The sequence below is a fragment of the Balaenoptera borealis genome, assembly GCF_965194805.1.
Source record: "Balaenoptera borealis genome assembly, chromosome: 2".
In the NCBI taxonomy this organism is placed as follows: Eukaryota; Metazoa; Chordata; class Mammalia; order Artiodactyla; family Balaenopteridae; genus Balaenoptera; species Balaenoptera borealis.
Window position 1 is genome coordinate 77,844,399 of NC_138867.1, and position 22,876 is coordinate 77,867,274.

The window sequence follows — 22,876 nt, forward strand, 5'->3', positions numbered from 1 at the left end:
TCTCATTTCAGATTTGACGGAGAAATTAAAAGCTTTACAGACAAGCAAAAGCTAAGAGAATTCAGCACCACCAAACAGGCTTTACAACAAATGTTAAAGGAACTTCTCTAGGCAGGAAACACAAGAGAAGGAAAAGACCTGCAATAATAAACCCAAAACAATTAAGAAAATGGTAAAAGGAACATACATATCAATAATTACCTTAAATGTAAATGGATTAAATGCTCCAACCAAAAGATATAGACTGGCTGAATGGAAACAAAAACAAGACCCGTATATATGCCGTCTACAAGAGACCCACTTCAGACCCAGGGACACATACAGACTGAAAGTGAGGGGATGGAAAAAGATATTCCATGCAAATGGAAATCAAAAGAAAGCTGGAGTAGGAATTCTCATATCAGACAAAATATACTTTAAGACAAAGACTATTACAAGAGACAAAGAAGGACACTACATAATGATCAGGGATAAATCCAAGAAGAAGATGTAACAATTGTAAATATTTATGCACCCAACATCGGAGCACCTCAATACATAAGGCAAATGCTAACAGCCATAAAAGGGGGAAACGACAGTAACACAATCATAGTAGGGGACTTTAACACCCCACTTTCACCAATGGACAAATCATCCAAAATTAAAATAAATAAGGAAACACAAGCTTTGAATGATACATTAAGCAACATGGACTTAATTGATATTTATAGGACATTCCATCCAAAAACAACAGAATACAGATTCTTCTCAAGTGCTCATGGAACATTCTCCAGGAGAGATCATATCTTGGGTCACAAATCAAGCCTTGGTAAATTTAAGAAAATTGAAACTATATCAAATATCTTTTCTGACCACAATGCTATGAGTCTACATATCAATTACAGGAAAAATCTGTAAAAAATACAAACACATGGAGGCTAAACAATACGCTACTTAATAACCAAGATATCACTGAAGAAATCAAAGAGGAAATCAAGAAATACCTAGAAACAAATGACAATGAAAACACGATGACCCAAAACCTATGGGATGCAGCAAAAGCAGTTCTAAGAGGGAAGTTTATAGTAATACAATCCTACCTTAAGAAACAAGCAACATCTCAAATAAACAACCTAACCTTACATCTAAAGCAATTAGAGAAAGAAGAACAAAAAAACCCCGAAGTTAGCAGAAGAAAAGAAATCATAAAGATCAGATCAGAAACAAATGAAAAAGAAATGAAGGAAACGATAGCAAAGATCAATAAAACTAAAAGCTGGTTCTTTGAGAAGATAAACAAAATTGATAAACCATTAGCCAGACTCATCAAGAAAAAAAGGGAGAAGACTCAAATCAAGAGAATTACAAATGAAAAAGGAGAAGTAACAACTGACACTGCAGAAATACAAAGGATCATGAGAGATTACTACAAGCAACTATATGCCAATAAAATGGACAACCTGGAAGAAATAGACAAATTCCTAGAAATGCACAACCTTCCGAGACTGAACCAGGAAGAAATAGAAAATATGAACAGACCAATCACAAGCACTGAAATTGAGACTGTGATTAAAAATCTTCCAACAAACAAAAGCCCAGGACCAGATGGCTTCACAGGTGAATTCTATCAAACATTTAGAGAAGAGCTAACACCTATCCTTCTCAAACTCTTCCAAAATATAGCAGAGGGGGAGACACTCCCAAACTCATTCTACGAGGCCACCGTCACCCCGATACCAAAACCAGACAAAGATGTCACAAAGAAAGAAAACTACAGGCCAATATCACTGATGAACATAGTTGTAAAAATCCTTAACAAAACACTAGCAAACAGAATCCAACAGCACATTAAAAGGATCATACACCATGATCAAGTGGGGTTTATCCCAGGAATGCAAGGATTCAATATACGCAAATCAATCAATGTGATAAACCATATTAACAAATTGAAGGAGAAAAACCATATGATCATCGCAATAGATGCAGAAAAAGCTTTAGATAAAATTCAACACCCGTTTATGATAACCCTCCAGAAAGTAGGCATAGAGGGAATTTACCTCAACATAATAAAGGTCACATATGACAAACCCACAGACAACATCGTTCTCAATGGTAAAAAACTGAAACCATTTCCTCTAAGATCAGGAACAAGACGAGGTTGTCCACTCTCACCACTATTATTCAACATAGTTTTGGAAGTTTTAGCCACAGCAATCAGAGAAGAAAAAGAAATAAAATGAATCCATATCGGAAAAGAAGAAGTAAAGCTGTCACTGTTTGCAGATGACATGATACTACACATAGAGAATCCTAAAGAAGCTACCAGAAAACTACTAGAGCTAATCAATGAATTTGGTAAAGTAGCAGGATACAAAATTAATGCACAGAAATCTCTTGCATTCCTATACACTAATGATGAAAAATCTGTAAGTGAAATTAAGAAAAGTCTCCCATTTACCACTGCAACAAAAAGAATAAAATACCTAGGAATAAACCTACCTAAGGAGACAAAAGACCTGTATGCAGAAAATTATAAGACACTGATGAAAGAAATTAAAGATGATACAAACAGATGGAGAGATATACCATGTTCTTGGATTGGAAGAATCAACACTGTGAAAATGACTATACTACCCAAAGCCATCTACAGATTCAATGCAATCCCTATCAAACTACCACTGGCATTTTTCACAGAACTAGAACAAAAAATTTCACAACTTGTATGGAAAAACAAAAGACCCCAAAGAGTCAAAGCAGTCTTGAGGGAAAAAAAAGGAGCTGGAGGAATCAGACTCCCTGACTTCAGACTATACTACAAAGCCACAGTAATCAAGACAGTATGGTACTGGCACAAAAACAGAAATATGGACCAATGGAACAGTACAGAAAGCCCAGAAATAAACCCACACACATATGGTCACCTTATCTTTGATAAAGGAGGCAAGAATATACAATGGAGAAAAGACAGCCTCTTCAATACGTGGTGCTGGGAAAACTGGACAGCTACATGTAAAACAATGAAATTAGGACACTCCCTAACACCATACACAAAAATAAACTCAAAATGGATTCAAGACCTAAATGTAAGGCCAGACACTATCAAACTCTTAGAGGAAAACATAGGCAGAACACTCTATGACATAAATCACAGCAAGATCCTTTTTGACCCACCTCCTAGAGAAATGGAAATAAAAACAAAAATAAACAAATGGGACCTAATGAAACTTAAAAGCTTTTGCACAGCAAAGGAAACCATAAACAAGACAAAAAGACAACACTCAGAATGGGAGAAAATATTTGCAAATGAAGCAACTGACAAAGGATTAATCTCCAAAATTTACAAGCAGCTCATGCAGCTCAATATCAAAAAAAACAAAAACCCAATCCAAAAATGGGCAGAAGACCTAAATAGGCATTTCTCCAAAGAAGATATGCAGATTGCCAACAAACACATGAAAGAATGCTCAACATCATTAATCATTAGAGAAATGCAAATCAAAACTACAATAAGATATCATCTCACACTGGTCAGAATGGCCATCATCAAAAAATCTACAAATAATAAATGCTGGAGAGGGTGTGGAGAAAAGAGAACCCTCTTGCACTGTTGGTGGGAATGTAAATTGATACAGCCACTATGGAGAACAGCATAGAGGTTCCTTAAAAAAGTAAAAATAGAACTACCATAGGACCCAGCAATCCCACTACTGGGCATATACCCTGAGAAAACCATAATTCAAAAAGAGTCATGTACCACAATGTTCATTTCAGCTCTATTTACAATAGCCAGGACATGGAAGCAACCTAAGTGTCCATGGACAGATGAATGGATAAAGAAGATGTGGCACATATATACAATGGAATATTACTCAGCCATAAAAAGAAATGAAGTTGAGTTATTTGTAGTGAGGTGGATGGACCTGAAGCCTGTCATACAGAGATACAGAGTGATGTAAGTCAGAAAGATAAAAACAAATACCATACGCTAACACATATATATGGAATCTAAAAAAAAAAAAAAAAAAAAGGATCTGAAGAACCTCGGGGCAGGACAGGAATAAAGACGCAGACATAGAGAATGGACTTGAGGACACGGGGAGGGGGAAGGGTAAGCTGGGACGAAGTGAGAGAGTGGCATGGACATATATACACTACCAAATACAAAATAGATAGCTAGTGGGAAGCAGTCTCATAGCACAGGGAGATGAGCTCGGTGCTTTGTGAGCACCTAGAGGGGTGGGATAGGGAGTGTGGGAGGGAGGGAGACGCAAGAGGGAAGAGATATGGAGATTGTATATGTATAACTGATTTACTTTGTTATAAAGCAGAAACTAACACACCATTGTAAAGCAATTATACTCCAATAAAGATGTTTAAAAAAAAAAAACAAGAAAGTGAAAGATAGACCAAGGGACTTTAAAGGAAAAATACAAGAGTTCATTGATATGATTTCAGATTACACATGGCAGTTAAACTTAAGAAACTACCACTTGTTAAGTTTTGGTATAAGAGCAAAGAAAAATATTCACAGTTATCTCAGAAGGCCATTAAATACTCCTTTCCTTTTTTTTTTTTATTTCTTTTTTATTTATTTCTTTTTGGCTGTGTTGGGTCCTCATTGCTGTGCACGGGCTTTCTCTAGTTGCGGTGAGTGGGGGCTACTCTTCGTTGTGGTCCGTGGGCTTCTCATTGCGGTGGCTTCTCTTGTTGTGGAGCATGGGCTCTATGTGTGCGGGCTTCAGTAGTTGTGGCTTGTGGGCTCTAGAGCGCAGGCTCAGTAGTTGTGGCACACGGGCTTAGTTGCTCCGCGGCATGTGGGATCCTCCCAGACCAGGGCTCAAACCCGTGTCCCCTGCACTGGCAGGCAGATTCTTAACCACTGCGCCACCAGGGAAGCCCTAAATACTCCTTTCTGTTCCAACTATATGTCTGTATTAGGTTAGATTTTGTTCACTTACTTCAACCAAAACAACAGATCACAAGAAATGAACGTGGAAGCAGATCTGAGAATTCAGTACTATTTTATTAAGCCAGATATTGAAGAGACTGCCACACTTCCACTACAATTTTTGTTTTGAAAAATAGTTATTTTTAATGCTATTTATGTTAACATGTAATGGCTTTATTATTGAATTAATTATTTCTTAAAATACTCAATATTAATTTATAATATAATAAATATTAATAGATATAATTACATACATAGAAACTCTTCGAGGTCATCAGTAATTTTTCTTTTTATTATTTATTTATTTATTTATTTGGAGGCACCGGGTCTTAGTTGTGGCACTCGGGATCTTTGTTGCGGCATGTGGGCTCTTTAGTTGCGGCGTGCGGGGTGTAGTTCCCTGACCAGGGATCGAACCTGGTCCCCCTGCATTGGGAGTGCAGAGTCCTAACCACTGTACTACCAGGGAAGTCCCACCCAGGTCATCAGTAATTTTTAAGAGTGTAAATGACTACTGAAACTAAAAGTTTCTGAACTGCTGAGTCAGATAAATGAGAAAGCCACAGAAGGATCATGACCAGGTAAAGTTAATCAAAAGAATGAACACAGAGAGCCTCAATGATAAAAGGGTACATAAGGCAACAAAGAAACAGAGCCTAGAAGGAGTACTCTATTTACGAACAGCCCCACTCCCGAACCCTTTCCCAGTCAAATCTCTAAATAGCAGAGGACTGAACTCACCACAGAGAAGCTAAATTGCCCATAGGGCACTTTTGAGGGCAGATATTATAGAGGTGGAAAAATTTTCCCTTCTTCCCTTTAGATTCTTTGGCTGGTCTAATAATTAAATTGAAGACAGAGTAACAACAGAAAAACAAATTTAATTTTGTACGTTGTACAGGAACTCTATAAAAATGAGACCCAAGGGCAAGTCGGGCAGTTGAAGTTTATATGCCATCCTGAGCTAAGGAATGGGATAGGGGCCTGGAGCTTCAAAGGGGAGGAGGGTAATTCATAGGATGATAAGGAGAGCATTTGCCTTGCCATACAGGTAAGTCATTTAGATAAAAGTGATCTCTAGTAGTAGCTCCCTTCCTGGAATAGGCCCCTTATGTAAATACTTTTAGGTAGTTAAGGGAGAGGTAAAAGTTTTTCTTGAGTTTGTTCAGTCTTGATTACCTTCAGCTCAAAACAATCCACATGCCACAATGGCAGATTTTGGGTCAGCCTATTCTGCTCCCCTTCAGTATGAATATTTGCTAGAAAAGTAAAGAATGATATATTTTTTTTTAAATCATAAAGAAATAAATTATCACATGATTATACACAAAACTTACATTTTGAAAATGAAAATATTTGGTGAGCTAAACTCTAAAAAGCAAGGAAAATGGATAAACAATGTCATGACAATGAAGTACAGAAAAATATTCACTGGTATTAGTAAAAATTAAGATTTTACCAGTATAATGCCCCTCAGAAAGAACTCCCATCACTCCTCAGTTTAAATTAGGTAAACTCCAGATTTAAACTGTTAAATTAGCTGTTTCTCATAGGGAAAATAAACAGTAAATTCCGGTGATGTGGTACGGCTGCTGATGGCTAAAAAATAACTGCAGCTATACACCCTTCCTGACACTCAATGGCCACAGTCAGGGAAAAGCTCTTCTCAATAAATCTTAGCAAAGAAATAATGAAAGTGACAGAAAAGGACTATCCTATTAACCCACTGGAAAACAGAGTAATTATGTGCCCTAAGTACTGTAAACAAGAAGCCTTTTCCTGGAAGCATGATACAAAGAACCCTAAATTTCGATTCTTAAGACCTAGCTTCTGGTTCAAGTCACATGTTTCCTGAGTTATCTGGGCAAATTGAATCACCTCTTTAGTCCTCATTTCCTCCGGTAAGATAAGGAAGTTAGTCTAAATCCCTTGCTTTAAAATTTAAATCCTTTGATTCACAGTAACAAACACATTTAATACCCAAATCCTAAAGCCAAACATAACTGAAACAAAAGTGCGGACTAGTACTCACCAATTGATGGGTCATGACCTGCCATTTGCAGAGTATTGAACTGATTGATGGCTACAATTCCTCATTAAAAACAACAAAAGAGGGAGGGGGTAGATGGGTAGAGACAGACAAAAATATAATACCTTGATCTGTTTGACCATAGAGATATCTTTGGTAATATAGGGGAGTAAAAATTTTCCTTTACCTTTCTGGGTTCTTTTGGCAGATCTATTAATTAAATTAACATAAAGCAGATTAGCAGAAGGAACAAATTTAACTACATACATATGGGAGCTCCATAAGACTGAGACCCAAGGGCGAGGTGGGCAGTTGAGGTTTATATGCCATCCTGAGCCAAGGAATGGGATAAGGGCCTGGAACTTCAAAGGAGAGGAGGGTAATTCATAGGACACTAAGAAGAGCAGAAGTTTGGTACTTAGTCATTTGCCCTGCCATACACATAAGTCATTCAGGTAAAAGTTCTCTCTGGTAATAGCTCCCTTCCTGGTACAGACCCAGTATTTAAATTTTTAGGTAGTTAAGGGAGAGGTAAAAGTTTCTCTTGAGTCTGCTGGATCTTGATTGCCTTTGGCTCAAAACACTCCACATGCCAAAGTGGCATATTTTGGGGTCATATATTTTGCTTCCCTTTAGTAAGAAAGGAAATGAACATTCAAGTTTAGGTTAATATTCACACTATGGATATTAACATTACTCACTGTTTAAGATTGTTACATTTATTGGCTATCTGAAATTAGAAATTTAGACAGTTTGTGTTTAATCACCTAATGTCAAAAAATCAGTTGCTTAGGTGATGTTTACATTTTTCAACTGTAATTTGGAACAGATCTTTTGATTCCTCAACTGTTCTCTGGCTAACAAAGCTGTATTGTAAAATATAAGAAGTTGTTAGTCTAAGAACATGTGCCTCAAATGTTAATGTCAGTGTTTGGCAGCAGGGACTGTACTTTTCTTAGGGGAGGTGGGGATAGGCAGTAAAATTCAAGAGTTGAAATTTAAACACACTTGTAAATTACAGCATGTGACAACTGTTAATTATTTTTGCAAATAACCAACATATACTGGGTACTGTGGTGATACGGGATTCCTCTAACAGCTGACTTTGGCTCTCGGATTCCCCATGACCCAGTTGAAGCTTTCTTCCAGAGGTTTGAGATTCTTCTCACCCTCCTCTTCTTCCTTCCCTCCCACTCTCCTGCACAGGTTGTCAGACCTCCACCGAGGCCTGAAGGTACTTCCCTCCTACTCTAGCTCCCTCTCCTTTATCCTTCACAGGGAGTATCACCAATAAATCTCTTGCACATCTATTCCCTTCTTTGCATGTGCTTCTCTGGGAATTTGAGCAAACAAAGTACATGTCTAGTCACCATATTAGACTCTAGGCATCATTATTTCATTTAGTCTTCACAAAAGCCCTGTGAAGACATGATTACTGTTCCCATTTTATAAATAAGGAAACAAGAGTAGAAAAGTAATTTTCTCAGCATGACGCAACTACTGACAGAGCTGGGATTTGAACTCAAGTCTGTTTAATTTCATGGTTGGAGCTGCAGACCTTATTTTTAAACAATTAAATTTTATTAAATAACAACAAAAACTAGAGAGATCCCTAATAAAATTTTTCTGATGCCTCTGTGTGCTTTCAGACATTATAACATTTAATCCTAATAAATCCATGAAGTTAATATTATAATTTTACAGATGAAATTGGGGCTCAAAGAATTTAAGTAACTTCCTCAAGATCATATAAGTTCATGAGTTTGAGCTCACTCAGGTCGTCTCTGAATTCAGCTGTTTAACATTATATTGATTTGCCTAATTAATCAAATGACAATTGTGTCCCTTTTTACTTTTTAGTTTTAGATAATTTGTCCTAAGAACTTTATTCAGCAAAGAATCCCCCAAGTGATTTAAACATTATGTTTAAATAATATGTTCATTCTCTCTCTCTTTATGGGTGTGTGTGTGTGTGTGTGTGTGTGTGTGTGTGTGTGTGTGTATGATACGTTATAGATAAAATACTAGCAATTTAGGGTATTTCTTGAGCTGTCGCCTATTTGTATTTTAACCAAAATTTACAGGGAAATAGCTGGAGCACTGTTTCAAAAACCTGCCTCCAATAACAAATCAGCAGTTGAGGCTGGAAGGCAGTATTCTCTGCCCACTTTCTGAGACTTTTCAATATAATTTAAGGTAATTATGCTGATTTTTGCTTTTGCTTCCTGACTCAACTGCAGCCTTTGAGTTCACATTTCAAAAACTTCCCTTCACCAGAGTCACCTGATGAGGTGAGTCAGCAGTCTGCAGACTCATCACTTCTAATGACCAAACCCTGGTGTTTTACCAGCCTTTAAAATGACGCAGCCTAGCAGTAGTGGGCAGAGCCGGATGTTGAGCAGCCGGGCAGCAACTCAGCAGCATTCAAGCCCTGGCAGGGAGATGGTTGGTTTGCTTGTTTGCTTTGTTTTTCTGCAGAGAAGGCATTGTGGGAGGACATGGAGCAGAAGGGAGTGATCTCAGGGGACCCAGGCACAGGCAGGTCAGGAAATCTAGGCAGATCCAGATATGACCACACCCTGGGTGGGACTGGGGTAAAGGGGTGGTCCTGGCACCACTCCTGGGAGAGGAAAGCCACGGGTCCCCTAGCCCCAGTCTACCCTGTGACTTCAGATGGGGAAACTGAGGCTCAAAGATGGGTAGGTGGTTGCCCAGCGTCACAGACATCAGGAAGGGGCAGGGGCCAGGGAAGATACAGGAAGGAGGGGTGGGAAGACCTCATAGCCCTAGACAGCACCCGCACCCTACTCCCAGAAGCCCACTGCCATCACAGCTGGGCGCCAGTGCCCAGTAGCCACCCTGTTGGAGCAGTGCGCTTGTAGACAGGACTGTGTGCCTGTGGACCCATCCCCATGTGAGTCCTCTTAAGGTGGAGGCCCAGAAACTGGGCCACGTGACCCCTCAGAGCCCCCTCCTACCTCTGGGCCAGCCTGAGGGGCGAGTCGCAGCTCACTGTTCACTAGGATGGAGAGGGGTACTCCCAAGCCAGGAGGGGACTGCCCTGGGGTTGGGGTTCAGTGAGTAGGTGCTTGGCTGGGTCTGGAGTGGGATTAGGTGCAATTTTTCATTTTTCTTCTTTTTGTAATAAATGGGTATTATTATTTCTGTAATAAATGGGTATTATTTCCATAACAAAGTAATCAAATGCCTACCCCATCCTCCACCCGATCCTGGTTATACAGAAAAATCATGGCTCGTTGTGGAAGGCCTAACATCTTTAAGATGACCAGTTACCCATAGCTTGCCCTGAACTCAGTGTTTTTACCTTTTATCATTAGCCTTCACCCATCCCACATACCTAATATGTATTCACTAATCTTTTCCGATACCTTTGCATCCTCCAATGGAACATTCTTCCCTCTTCCCCCCCTACCAAAATCCTCACCATCCTTTAAGGCCCAAACTTAGCATTACCTTCTTTATAAAATCTTGCCTCATCTGTCCTACTGGAAGCAACATTTCTTTTCTCTGTGTTCCCATCGTTTTGTTGTTCAATGATTCTACGTCAATTGTCGGTCATACAATAACTATTTGTGTATATAACTTGATCTTTCTTAGTAGATTATAAGTGATGATTCTTTATCTTTGGCTAACCTATAAAATATTTTTACATTCACCAATCTTCTTTTATCCTCAAAAGATGGGCGGTGGCGGGGGGGGGGGCGGGAAGAGTCAATATTTATTTAATGCCAACTATGTGTCAGTCAGGATGTTTGAAGCTATCTCACTTAACCCTCACAGCACTCTTCTGTATCCATTTTACATATGAAAACATAAGCTCACAAAGAATCAGAGATTTACCAGGGTCAAAAACTGGCAAAAACATGGCTAAGATTTTTTAACTCTGGTCTTATTCTTTGCATTACAAAAACATAATTGTACATCCACCAATGTGGAACACACCAATAAATACATGCAAAGCTCCACTCATAAAGATTTTCTAGCACATTAGAACTGCTTCATTCAGATAATACTTGGGACCCAACTAAAGTCAGGATTTTTGAGCCAGAAGGGACTTTATAGATCATTTAATACAACCCTTATGTTACAGATAAGAAATATGATCCTCAGAGAAATAAATTTCCCTGTGTATATACCCAGTCATTAGAGGAGCGAGGATTAAAATCCAGTTGGAGGCAGTATAGCAAAGTGGTTAACACTATGGCCTTTGGAGTCAGCATTGGTTCAAATCACAGCTCTGGTACTTAGTGACTGCGTGTAGCCTCGGAAACTTTACAAAGCTTATCTTTTGTCTTCTCATCCCTAAAAGAAGGATGATAATACTTACCCCATAGTGCTGTGAGGATTAAACGTAACACTGCACAGAAGAGAGTAAGCAATAACAAATATTAGGTATTCTCTTATCTCCTGTCTCACTGCCTGCTCTTCTTTGCAGGATACCACATTGCCTTTTATGGATGAGTTGTGGAGTGGACAATACATTTCAGGGTCAAGGTGAGTAAAGATAAAGAAGTGTGCAATTTATGTGGTAAGTCCCTTTAAAAAAAAAAAACACATGTACAAATACTTCTCTGTGGATAAATAACACTTTTAAAAGGAATTGTTCATTCAATAAATATCTATTGAGCCCCTACCACATGCCAGGCACAGTGCTAGATGCTGAGTATGAGATCAACAAAACAGATATAATCTCAACCTTCATAAGCACTGAAGTTTGATTGAAAACAAAAATATCACTGAGATCTACCTGTGGGACATGCAAACCAAATATCTTTCACAGAAGTCAATACAATGTAATGGATATTAGTATTTGAAATGAGCTGTACATATATACTTGTGCCTTTTTGTAAAACAAGATATTCTTTAGAATTAAGTTCTATGCCATTTCTAGTATCATTTCAACTAGATTTTAGTAAATTCCTTGATAATTAAGTTATTTCTATTTCTTTACATAAAATAGAATATTGCAAGGGGTAGGTTTAGTTAAGCATACTCTCCTGAAATATGTTAATCACCATCTGTCTGAGGGTTACAAAAGTGGAATAGAACAGTTTTGCTAACAGCCAGTACATAGTAATTCCTTACAGGGCAACACAAAGTTCAATTTTATGAATCTGTGCTCATTCACTCATTTTCTCTCTTTCTACATACACACAAATAGAAGCTGCCTAAAGAGATAGCTGATACTCTGGTTTTGGAGTCACTAATATACTGATGGTCTCTAGATTGCTTGTATTTGTTTGAGTTAGGATGATAAAACTGGCTAAGGATCAATACAGAAAAGAATTTGGATTATTCATACGTCAAAATTACCTTATGGTGATTCCTTAAATCCCTAACACATTCCTTAATCCTTAACACATTAAGGAATTAATTCCTTAACAAATTCCTTAAATCTCTTTATACTCAAGTTTTGCTATCCATTTGACTTTGGAATGTGATATACTATCCAATTTTACCTGAGAGTGAAAAGAATGATTTTGTTATTTATGAAAGGAAGTACAGAGCACAGTAAAAAGAGCCCAAGTTTGGAGTCAGGTAGACTGGGTTCAAATCTCAATTACCATTTAATTGTGTAATGTGTAAGAACATCTCTGAGTCTCGGTATAAAATGTTTGCAGAATAGGGATAATACGATTTTTCTTGTAGAACTATAGTAAGTTTAAATAAGATAATAAATAGCTGTTAGACAGTAGCTATTTGTGGTTAGTATTAGTGGGTTGGCTATATTAATTTAAAAAGAGATCACAAGTCAAGAGCATTGATTTAAAAACAAAACAAAACACTGCTTATCTAAAAACTAGTTGCTGTATAGAAACAACCTCCCTTAAATTATCAATATTTATAATCCTTGCAACTGGGGAAATAAGGAAAAACTACAAGATTTAATAAGAATGGCAAAATTGGGACCAAATGAGATTATAAAAGTTTGAATTGTTAATCAACAAGGAGATTAGTGTGTTTGTTACTCTCAAAAGGTAACAAGGCATTTGCTTGATGCATTAAGGTCCTTGAATTGAATACTGCATTTTTCTTTATGGTAGAGTTATCCCTAGAACTCTTTGTGGAACTGGCTGTTTTCAAGGAAAAAAAAATCAAGCAGCTGCCTCTTATGGAACAGGTGATTATTTAAATATAAGGTGGTGGGTGACAACTTACCTGAAAAACTGCATTACTCAAGAAAGAGAATTCACCAAAAAGAGGTTCTCTACATCACATTTTTAAAATCTTCAACGGAATGAGCACCTTCCCTCACATTACCTCTTCATCGTAAGCAATTTCTCTTTAAAGATATTCTAACTCAGACCTCCATCTAAAATTCACCTGAATCTTTCATTATCGAGGAAGCCTGCAACAGTGCAGAGGCACTCCTTTCTGAAAGCACATCTGTTCCTGACCACTCCTTTCCAAAAGGTAAAATGTGTATCTAAAACCCATGCGTGAAATTTTAAGCTTGCTCTCCTATCTCATTAGCTCATAGCAGCCAGGAAAACAAAGACCATTCTCACCCAATTCAAACGGCGGCGGTATCGTTGAGTTCTAAATCAGGAACGACCCCCTCATCCCACTTCCAAAATATAAAAGGTGTGCACTCCAGCCGACTGCCTGTCTCCCAGGCATTGCACCCCAGGATAATGGAAACAGTGCTCAGGAAAAGGATGGTAAAGCAGCTCTCGAAAATCGAGGGTGACCAAACCCTGCCAAAGGGAGAGTGTGGACACTCCTTGATCATTGGTAGAGAGACTGTACTAAACCGAGTCGCGGTAGAGGTGTCTTCGGCCTTGCGCAGGGGCACTTGGGGACCCGGGGTAGAGTTCCAAGTTGGAGATAGATACTGCGAGTGGAGAAGACCGTAAGTCGGAATCTCAAGGCCTTGTCCAGCAGCACACAGGGTCAAGCGCCACGGGGCTGGATGGGGACTCCTGGTTCAACCCTTTCCCGCTAATTTCTCGGTCCGGATAAGATACTGCACCGAGCCTCGGGCGGACGGAAATACCAGGCCCAGGAGGCAACCCAGAAAAATCACTCACCAGTCTCCCACCTTCGGCGCAGAAGTAGCAGGAGCCTAGCCCGCCAGCCAGAAGGAAGCCCTGAACCCGCTCAGACGACCCTGACGACGGCTGGAAAGCGTCACTGACAACCACCCGGAAATGGCACAATAACTTCCGGGGCCGCGGAGCGCGCGGCGGGAAATTATTTCCCAGAGCCCGGATTAGTGAAGCAGCAAGTGCTGCGGCAGTCTTCCTGCCTGTCAACGCCGCCGCACGAAGGAAGCAGCCCAGAAACTCCGACCGGGAAGGTAAAGGGCCTCAGCTCGGAAGAGACAGTGTACCCTGACTGTGTCCTCCGTGCCCCCGAAATTTCTGCAGCTACCGGCTATGAGGCTGGGAAGGGGCCGGGTTGAGCGGTGGCGGTGCTTGCCTCTGACGCTTTCCGCAGCCGCCGTTGGTTCGCGCTCGCCCGACTCGCCGTGCTCGGCGCCCGCGTCGATGGGCTGCAGCCGCAGACCACGCCGCGCTCCGCCCGCGCCGCGGCGGGGACGGCCCTGAGCGCCTCTGCAGTGCAGGGCTGAGCCGCTTCCCTCGCCTCCTGTTTGCGCAGCTCCGCAGCTCGGTCTCCTGCCAGGAAGGCTCTAGGCCACTCGCGTCTCTCGTTTCCATAGAACCGACTGGGACGCCTCTCCGTGAGTCCCAGATTCTTGGCTGCTTTCCATAACTTAGCGTCAGTGCAGGTGGTGGGGATCCCCCAGGCCCACCTTCCTGTGAAGAGGAAAATGCTATCATTCTTTTCTCCCTAGTAGAATTTTAAACATATCCGAATGGTAATGAACATCTCTGCAGCTACTGTAGGCCTTGAAACACGCACACACACACGTTTCCCTAAAGGGAGCGGGAGTGGGGAGGGGTGCGCTGTTCCTTGGGATTATGATATCAGCTGTTGGGAGGCAGGGAACAAGGCAAAGTGGTTATCCTGAGATTTCTTCCACTCCTAAAGCCTCTGATTAAATATTGACAAAAACGTGATCTTCTTTGAGTACTCCATATCAGGATTTGACCCAGAACTTGGACGGAGCTTGATTTTGGAAGCGTCAAGCTATTTTTGACTGATGAATATCCTGTACCAAAAAAAAAATTTCCGTTGAGGCATTAGGAATGAACATTTAAACCGAATTTCCAGTGTACGTGTGACAGACTCTGCGCCTTGTAAACTTTTGAGTTTGTGTTATTACCTTATGCCTCATTTCCTAGAAGTACCTATTGATGTGCAAGATGTTCCCATTTTAGGCAAGTTTGACTAACCAGTATTGGTGTTCAGGTGGATTTTTATAAGGGAGTTAATTTGATTATGTCTAAGTTAACTCAGAGTGTTAAGTTAAATGGACTAGGATGTTTAAATACTTGAATGTATAAATTTTTATTGTGAAGACAATTAGGCTTCAGTAATGCAAATGTGCTCCTATTAGATCTGTTTTCTAAATACAGATGTTCTTTTGCCTTATTGACTTACGTTCGATTATATGATTTAATATTTTCTTGCTTCCCTAAAGCAGAAAGCATAAATCATGTTAAACAGTCTTTGAAAAAGTGGTCAAAGGTGGGTTTTTTCATAAAATTTAAAACGCTTAAGATTTCATAATAGGAATCCACAATTTACACTAATGTCCAAAAACATTGTTTTTAAGAAAACCAATAGTATAACTTTATTATCTAGACAGTATTTCCCTCTAAGATAATCTTTTCACTGCTTAACCAAAACATTTAAAAAATAAAATCAATAGTTCCATATAGGCTCTGAAAAAACAAAGTGAAGCACCCTCTTTCTCAAAAATAATAACTAAAATAGTACATAGTACATTTTATTTCACCTATTTCCTATTAGCATATTTAAGGAGAGTCAATTAAAAGTAATATTCTATTTCTTGCTTTCTAAAGACATCTTACTGCTTAAAAGTAAAATATCCCTGAAACATTTAAATTCACATAGTTCTTACTTTCTTGATATCAGAATTACTTTGAAATAAAAAACCGTTTTGTTATTATTGATGGAGAAGAGGAAAAGCCCATATGAATTAGTCTGAGTCATTAATACCAAATCCACTTTGAGAGGAAAATAATAAACTTTTTCATAAGAAAAAACGGCCCTCTTTAGATTGTTCCTAGAAATGCTTTGAAATTTTAGACATTGATATTTTTCTGAAATTAATTTGTAATTATGCTTAAATATTTTCAGTGATATTGCTATCTAAATGTCACTCCACCCTCACAGTAGATTCCTTTTCATGTGATGTATGTTTCTCTTTCATTATTTGAAAGTAGATTGCTTTGTAAAATTAAAATTTGGTTAAAAATATTCAACTAAATTCTGAAATTAAAGTCAAAGTGTATTGTAGAAAGGACATACAGTTTTTGCAGAAACAGACTTAGATTTTGAATCTTGGTTTCACCATTTACTAACTTTGTACCCTTGAGCTAGTTTCTTAATCTCTCAGATTCCCCATTGTTCTCATCTGTATAAGAACGGCAAATAGCACTTACATTTTCAAGAAGGAAATGAGCATATACGAAGTATATAGGCCACAAAATCCTGCTTGGTCAATCTTAGACCTTATGCTGCTACTAAGTAGTACAAAGTTCCTAGGATACTAAAGCAGGTTAGACTTTCATCCCCCATGGCTAACCAACATGTTCTGTCCTTCCTTTTTTTTATCCCTGAACATCTCTCTCATTCATCTTGCTTCTCTTAAGGCCCCTTTATCCCTAAAACTAGCATCTCCAGTGCAGCCTGTGCCTTGTACAGTACCAGATAGATTGGACCTCTCCCTAAGTCCTCTTAGCCTTTCATTTCTTGCCCACCACACTCATGTTGGTGCTACTTCTCCACTTCCTCCCTCTACTGCTAAGTCAGTCATCAAAGAGACTAATTATGACTGCTGCTTTCCCAAATAATGCCATCGAAGTAAGAAATCCCTGAAGTCTCACCATTGGTGACCTTAGTCAAATAATTTATATATATATATGCACAAAAACACATGCATACACATGTCTGATCTTTGAAGGATGGGACAGGAAACAGATACTATGTCTTTTAAAAAAAAAAAAATTTCCAAAGCCCAGCTGAATTATATTAAGCCAAAGGCCTAATTTGGCTCCTAGGCCAAGAGGGTGCAGAATTCCTAAACTCCACTTGATGTTATAGCATTCAGAGCCAAACAGGATTTTACTCACGGGGTATGAGTAGGGTGATTTGTGTGTTCTTTTGTAGTATTGGTTAAACAGAGAGCCAACACTTTAACTGACTTTTATCAGTTTTAGCATTATTTACTTCCCAGTTAAATGCTTTAGATAAGAGAAATCATGAAAATCTTTTAAACTCTTAAATTCAAAGCAGCAATATTGATTGAATTTAAGGATTGGTATGTCCTTTCCAGAAGCGGGAAGTTTTAATGATTTTCCTTAGTAGGTTTAAAATCAAAGTAGAAGTAGGTTTAAAATCAGAATAGTTCACTAGAATAACAAACATTAAGAAACCACTAGTTTTCAACCTGTTGCCTTAAAACCATGAGATACTCGGTAGTGTGGAAAAAGACCATGATGTGATTTTACATAAAAATTAAGATACAGAACTATATAATCTAAATTTTGTTTTTTAATATTTTTTCACACACAAACATAAAACCTTCAAGACAGACCCCTCCCCCATTCCCAAATGTTGACAATGGTATTACAGAGTAAAGGAATTAGCGATTTTAATCTTTCTATATACTTTGTAGTATTTTTCCAATTTTCTATCATGTGTTAATTAAAATTAAAGCACAAATTGGTAAAAGTTATTTTGGGGGAAATTTTTAGTTCTTAAATGCAAATATATAAATAAAACTTTTTTTAATAAATCCCTTATTTATCTTAGCAGCATACAATTTATAAGATGCATTATATTCTCAAAGTTCTATAATAACCTGTGTCTGGTCATAAAAGAAATCATAATGCAAAGTAGGAAAGGTTTATCCTTATTTTTCTGTCCCGGACCTCTATAAGCATCTCGCACCTCTTTTTTGCAGCACCTTTTCCCTTTCAGCCAACTGTTACACCCTGCTCTTTCATCCTCTTTTCCATACCAGACCTTTCTAGTCATATCTCTATTACTGCCTCTATTTCTCTGAGTTCTCTTAACATATTTTAGCTATGTGTTGTATTCCTGAAAGGTGTTCTAGCTACGTATCATATTGTAAAGAATTCATAGACCTAAAAGCTAGTATATAATAAAATGTTCTTAATTATGATGATGACTGCTATAGGTTTATTTGCATTTCTAACTGGCACCAACTGCAGAGGAATCTCAGGCATCAGGGATAGGCCCATGTGGGAGATATTTTGGGAAAGTCCACACCACAGAGACAGTTGCTTGTTCTACATAAATGCCAGCTCTGTTCACAATCATTATCTTCTTAGTTGTGTGTATTTTATGATTCAAGGTAAGTAGATTGTTTTTTAATTTACTACAAAATTTTAAATTACTATGAGAGCATTTCCTTGTAACTAAGAATCTTGTGTATTTTTTAACTTTTTGACAGTAAAGATAATATATCTGTTAAAAATAAACGCTTTTTTTTTGTTTGTTTTCTTTTCCAATTGTGTTAGGATAGTATCTTCTGTGTGAATACTTCAAGGATCACCCCCTGTATTTTCTAGAAAAATATCTAATTTCTAGAAATACTACTCATACAATTATACTGCAGTTTATTTACTTTATTTCTTGAGCTGCAAGACTTCTAGAAGTTAGCTTTTCATCTTCCGTATCCCAGAACCTATTACCAGCCCAAAACTTGACTTTGAGTTGTCTGAGTCATGGATAGGTATTGCACCAATTTTGTATAGTACTTTCTTTGGGTTCACTGGCATATCAGGCTATTGTTTCTTGTTTTCTTACTCCTGCAGGGTCATAGGAAGAGCCATTAAACCACTAATTTTATAAGTATAAATAAATCTATCCTTATATCTATATATGTCTATGTCTATTCTGGTATATAGACATAGAACTATTTTCCCGTGTAACTGTATGAATTAGATCTGTGGTTATTAGTTTGTCATATGATGTGGTATTAAAAAGCATTGATAAATGTATTGTAAATTATGTTACTTCAAGTAGATCATTTTATTATAGGACTCTATTAGATTAGGTTAATGGAATTTGTTCTTTAAAAAAACTGTGCTAGTTATTGTGTGCCATCACTGGGATTCACAATTCTGTGGAAGTTTAGCTAATAGCCCAGTTTTTCTGATAAACTTGTTAATGTTCTATATTCTAATTTGTTTTTTAACACTCATATTTTCATGCTGTTTGAATCAGGAAGACCAGCTTTTACACCTGTGTTTCTTACTGGCCTTTCCTCTTTGCTTGTTTAATATCAGTTTCATTTTAATTGTTTTCCAAAGGAAAGAAGTTGCTTTTAAAAAGGCTTTCGTGATTTCTACCATTAAGCACCATTGGTCCTGTTTTCATTTTACTGAGGACTCTTGCTTTGACAAAAAATGCTGTTAAATATGAAAAGTGGCTGTAATTACTCCATCATAAAGACAGTAATATTTAAGATGAAAACTTTGCATTATACACGACTCAAATAAGTCCAAGTCATTTAGTAATTTATACATCAAACCAAAATATGTTAAAATGGTACCTTGTTAATAATAAACATTCAGATTGTGAAATAGCTGTTACTAACTTGATCTAAATGAGGAACATAGTATGATAGATTTTTTTTTTCCTTATAGTTCTGTATAACATATTTAGTTCTCAGGAAGCAGAAAAATAAAATTGAAGACAATTTTTAAATAAGACTTTTTGGGTGGTAGCATTACAGTGATTTTTTCGTTGCTTTCTGTATATTCCTATTACTTAACAGTAGTTTCTATATGTCGGCATTTTAAAATAGCCAGATGGGCAAGATTTTAGGTTTTTAAGGCTACTCAAACTTCCCTTCTTTGGCAGCATTTCTTGAAATACCTACTAAATTGTTTTTCAAACTCCTAAATACATAAATAAAATACAAGTATAATAGTAGGCAAAATATATACAGTTAAAACACTTGTATTCCTCTGCTAAAAATCGCTTTCAAGAACTATAAAAACAATTAGATTGCCTTTTCCATTAGAATATCAAGGTGGTATTCACAGATATGTTGAATTTCACTAGTGTGTCTAGTCTAGTGTTTCTGAAAGGACCTGTTACTTTCTAAAGGAAATTTGCTTAAAGTCTTTGTCATTCCCTAGAATTAGTGATAGCAGTGTTTCTCCCTAGTTTTGGTTATATGCCTTATAATTCCCATGTGGCTTTATTGTATGTGTGTTAATATGTGTTCTGCATCAGACTAAATCATTATTATTTCTAGTAACAGAGTACATTTTTGTAAATTTTTTATATATTACTAGTTTATATTGATGGATATTATCACTCAAGAGCTATGTTATTTAGCCCGTGTAAGTGGTTTAAAAATTTGGATGATTAATACAGTAGAGTTCCTTATGCAAGAAGCTACTTACATTTTAATTACTGATGATAGTATTACATGTTTGATTATTTCATAAGGCACCAAGCCCTACTATGTACACCCTATAATTTTGTACTGGCCAAACTTACAGAAATTGTTTCATCAAAGAGCCTTATCTTTTTTTTTTTTTTTTAATTTTATTTTTGCTGTGTCAGGTCTTCGTTGCTGCGCACAGGCTTTCTCTAGTTGCGGCGAGCAGGGGCTACTCTTCATCGCGGTGCGCGGGCTTCTCATTGCGGTGGCTTCTCTTGTTGCGGAGCACGGGCTCTAAGCGTGCAGAATCAGTAGTTGTGGCGCGCGGGCTTAGTTGCTCTGCAGCATGTGGGATCTTCCCGGACCAGGGATCGAACCTGAGTTCCCTGTGTTGGCAGGTGGATTCTTAACCACTGTGCCACCAGGGAAGTACCAAAGAGCCTTATCCCTAATGATACTTTCTTTATGTTCTGTATCTTGAATTTTGGGATTTTCAGGGGTTAATACGTAATATCCCTTTTCCTCCTTTGGAGCCAACAGAGAAATATAAAAGTCAGATAGGTTGAGGTCAAAAAAATCACCCTTTTTACTGAATAAAAATTGGTTTAGAGGAGGTGGATTTGATGTGCAACTCCAGTGTGTTTCTTATTACATAACTTCTGAATTGATTTACCCACCCAGGCAGTGCAGTACTATTACTGGCAGCTCCTTATGCCATGTCCACGTGCATTAATATGAACCATCTTTGCAAATATGCAGATGTGTCTGGCAAAGCATATTCAGTTAGTTCTCTCAAGTAGCTTCGCCTCCTAAAGCAAGGAGTGATGCAGGGTAGAGAGAGAAACCAGGAGTGCTATTACCCTAGCAGAAGTTTCACTCTTAACCCTGAGTAATGCTTTAAATTGTTTATAGTGAGACTTTCTTTCAACTTCTACTCTAAAATGAATCTCAACCTTTAAATAAATACATATATGTATATAGTTTATACATATTTAATATAAATATATATATAACATATATATATGCGGTCTTTGAAAATAGAGTTCCTATAAAGAACATTTTTAATTTCACCAGTTGTCTATTACAAGTCCTGGTAATAGTTTTTGTTATAATATTTGAAGTTTACTTTTAATTGTTTTGAAAGAAGCCAACTGCTGTTGCTCAGCCTGTGACATTAAATGAATACTAATCCAGAGCTAATGGTGACAGTTGTTAGAGGAAAAAATTACGCTATTTCTCTCCTCACTGCTTTCCTCATCTTTAATGAGAAACTAGATTTTCTCCAAGTCTAGTCTAGTCTTTAGTTTAGTCTAAAGTTCTAACCTCATGTAAACAAAAACCAAAAAAGCTGTATTCTAATTAGAAATGCTGTGAATTTTCCTTTTCTTGGCCAATAAATATACCACCTCAAATACAAAGTGCTTTGTGAACTCCACTGAAATATAGATTAATGTCCCTATCAAAATATATTTGAAACCCACGTGATTTTTTCAGTCTACTTTGTAGGTGATGAAATTAACATATATAGAGCATAGTTAAGAAATGTAGATTGGGAATAATTTAGTATATACCTACTATACTAAATTATTTGTTGTAAGTGCTGTGGTACCATAAGTTTATCAAGTTGTCCATTGATTTATAAATATTCTTCAATATCTGTCCACAGACACTTTAAAAATTAGTATGAGATCTGAGGGTGTCATTGTCCACAAGTGTCCTTGTTTCCAAAGCTCTTAGCAAAAATAGTACTTTTAAAATGAAGCTAATATTATGCTAAAATTTTATAAGTATCTGTCTTTTTCTGAAGAGTTACATTCATCATTGTGTTTTAGTGGCAAGTAATGTAGTAATGCAGGCTTTCAGTGTTCAGACCAGAAAACAAATCTCCCTTTATTTATTTATTTATTTTTTAAAAATTTTATTTATTTATTTATTTATTTATTTATTTATGGCTGTGTTGGGTCTTCGTTTCTGTGCGAGGGCTTTCTCTAGTTGTGGCGAGCAGGGGCCACTCTTCATCGCAGTGCGCGGGCCTCTCACTATCGCAGCCTCTCTTGTTGCGGAGCACAGGCTCCAGACGCGCAGGCTCAGTAATTGTGGCTCACAGGCCCAGTTGCTCCGCGGCATGTGGGATCTTCCCAGACCAGGGCTCGAACCCGTGTCCCCTGCATTGGCAGGCAGACTCTCAACCACTGCGCCACCAGGGAAGCCCCCAAATCTCCCTATATATACAGCCACATTTTGAGAAGATCGCTTTTAAAACTAATTTCTATTGCACATAGGCAGTTTGAACATTGGTATTTACAATTAAGCCTTATATGTTAAGTAGTTTTAGTTTTTATTTTTACCATTAATAGTTAAGAAAAAATAATGTCAACCC

General features: G+C 37.7%; 2 protein-coding genes across 4 annotated transcripts in view; one reads left to right on the plus strand and one right to left on the minus strand.

Moving 5' to 3' along the window:
• Nucleotides 1–14,135, minus strand: part of KIAA0825 — a 366,826-nt gene extending 352,691 nt beyond the window's left edge. For all 3 annotated transcript variants that reach the window (XM_082375204.1, XM_082375205.1, XM_082375206.1), the window contains exon 1: nucleotides 14,009–14,135. The gene's annotated coding sequence lies outside the window, so the exon portion shown is untranslated. The remainder of the gene's footprint in view (nucleotides 1–14,008) is intronic.
• A 21-nt stretch (nucleotides 14,136–14,156) lies between these two features.
• SLF1 (SMC5-SMC6 complex localization factor 1) overlaps nucleotides 14,157–22,876 on the plus strand; it is a 59,813-nt gene continuing 51,093 nt past the window's right edge. Inside the window, exon 1 of the mRNA XM_082375491.1 lies at nucleotides 14,157–14,277. The gene's annotated coding sequence lies outside the window, so the exon portion shown is untranslated. The remainder of the gene's footprint in view (nucleotides 14,278–22,876) is intronic.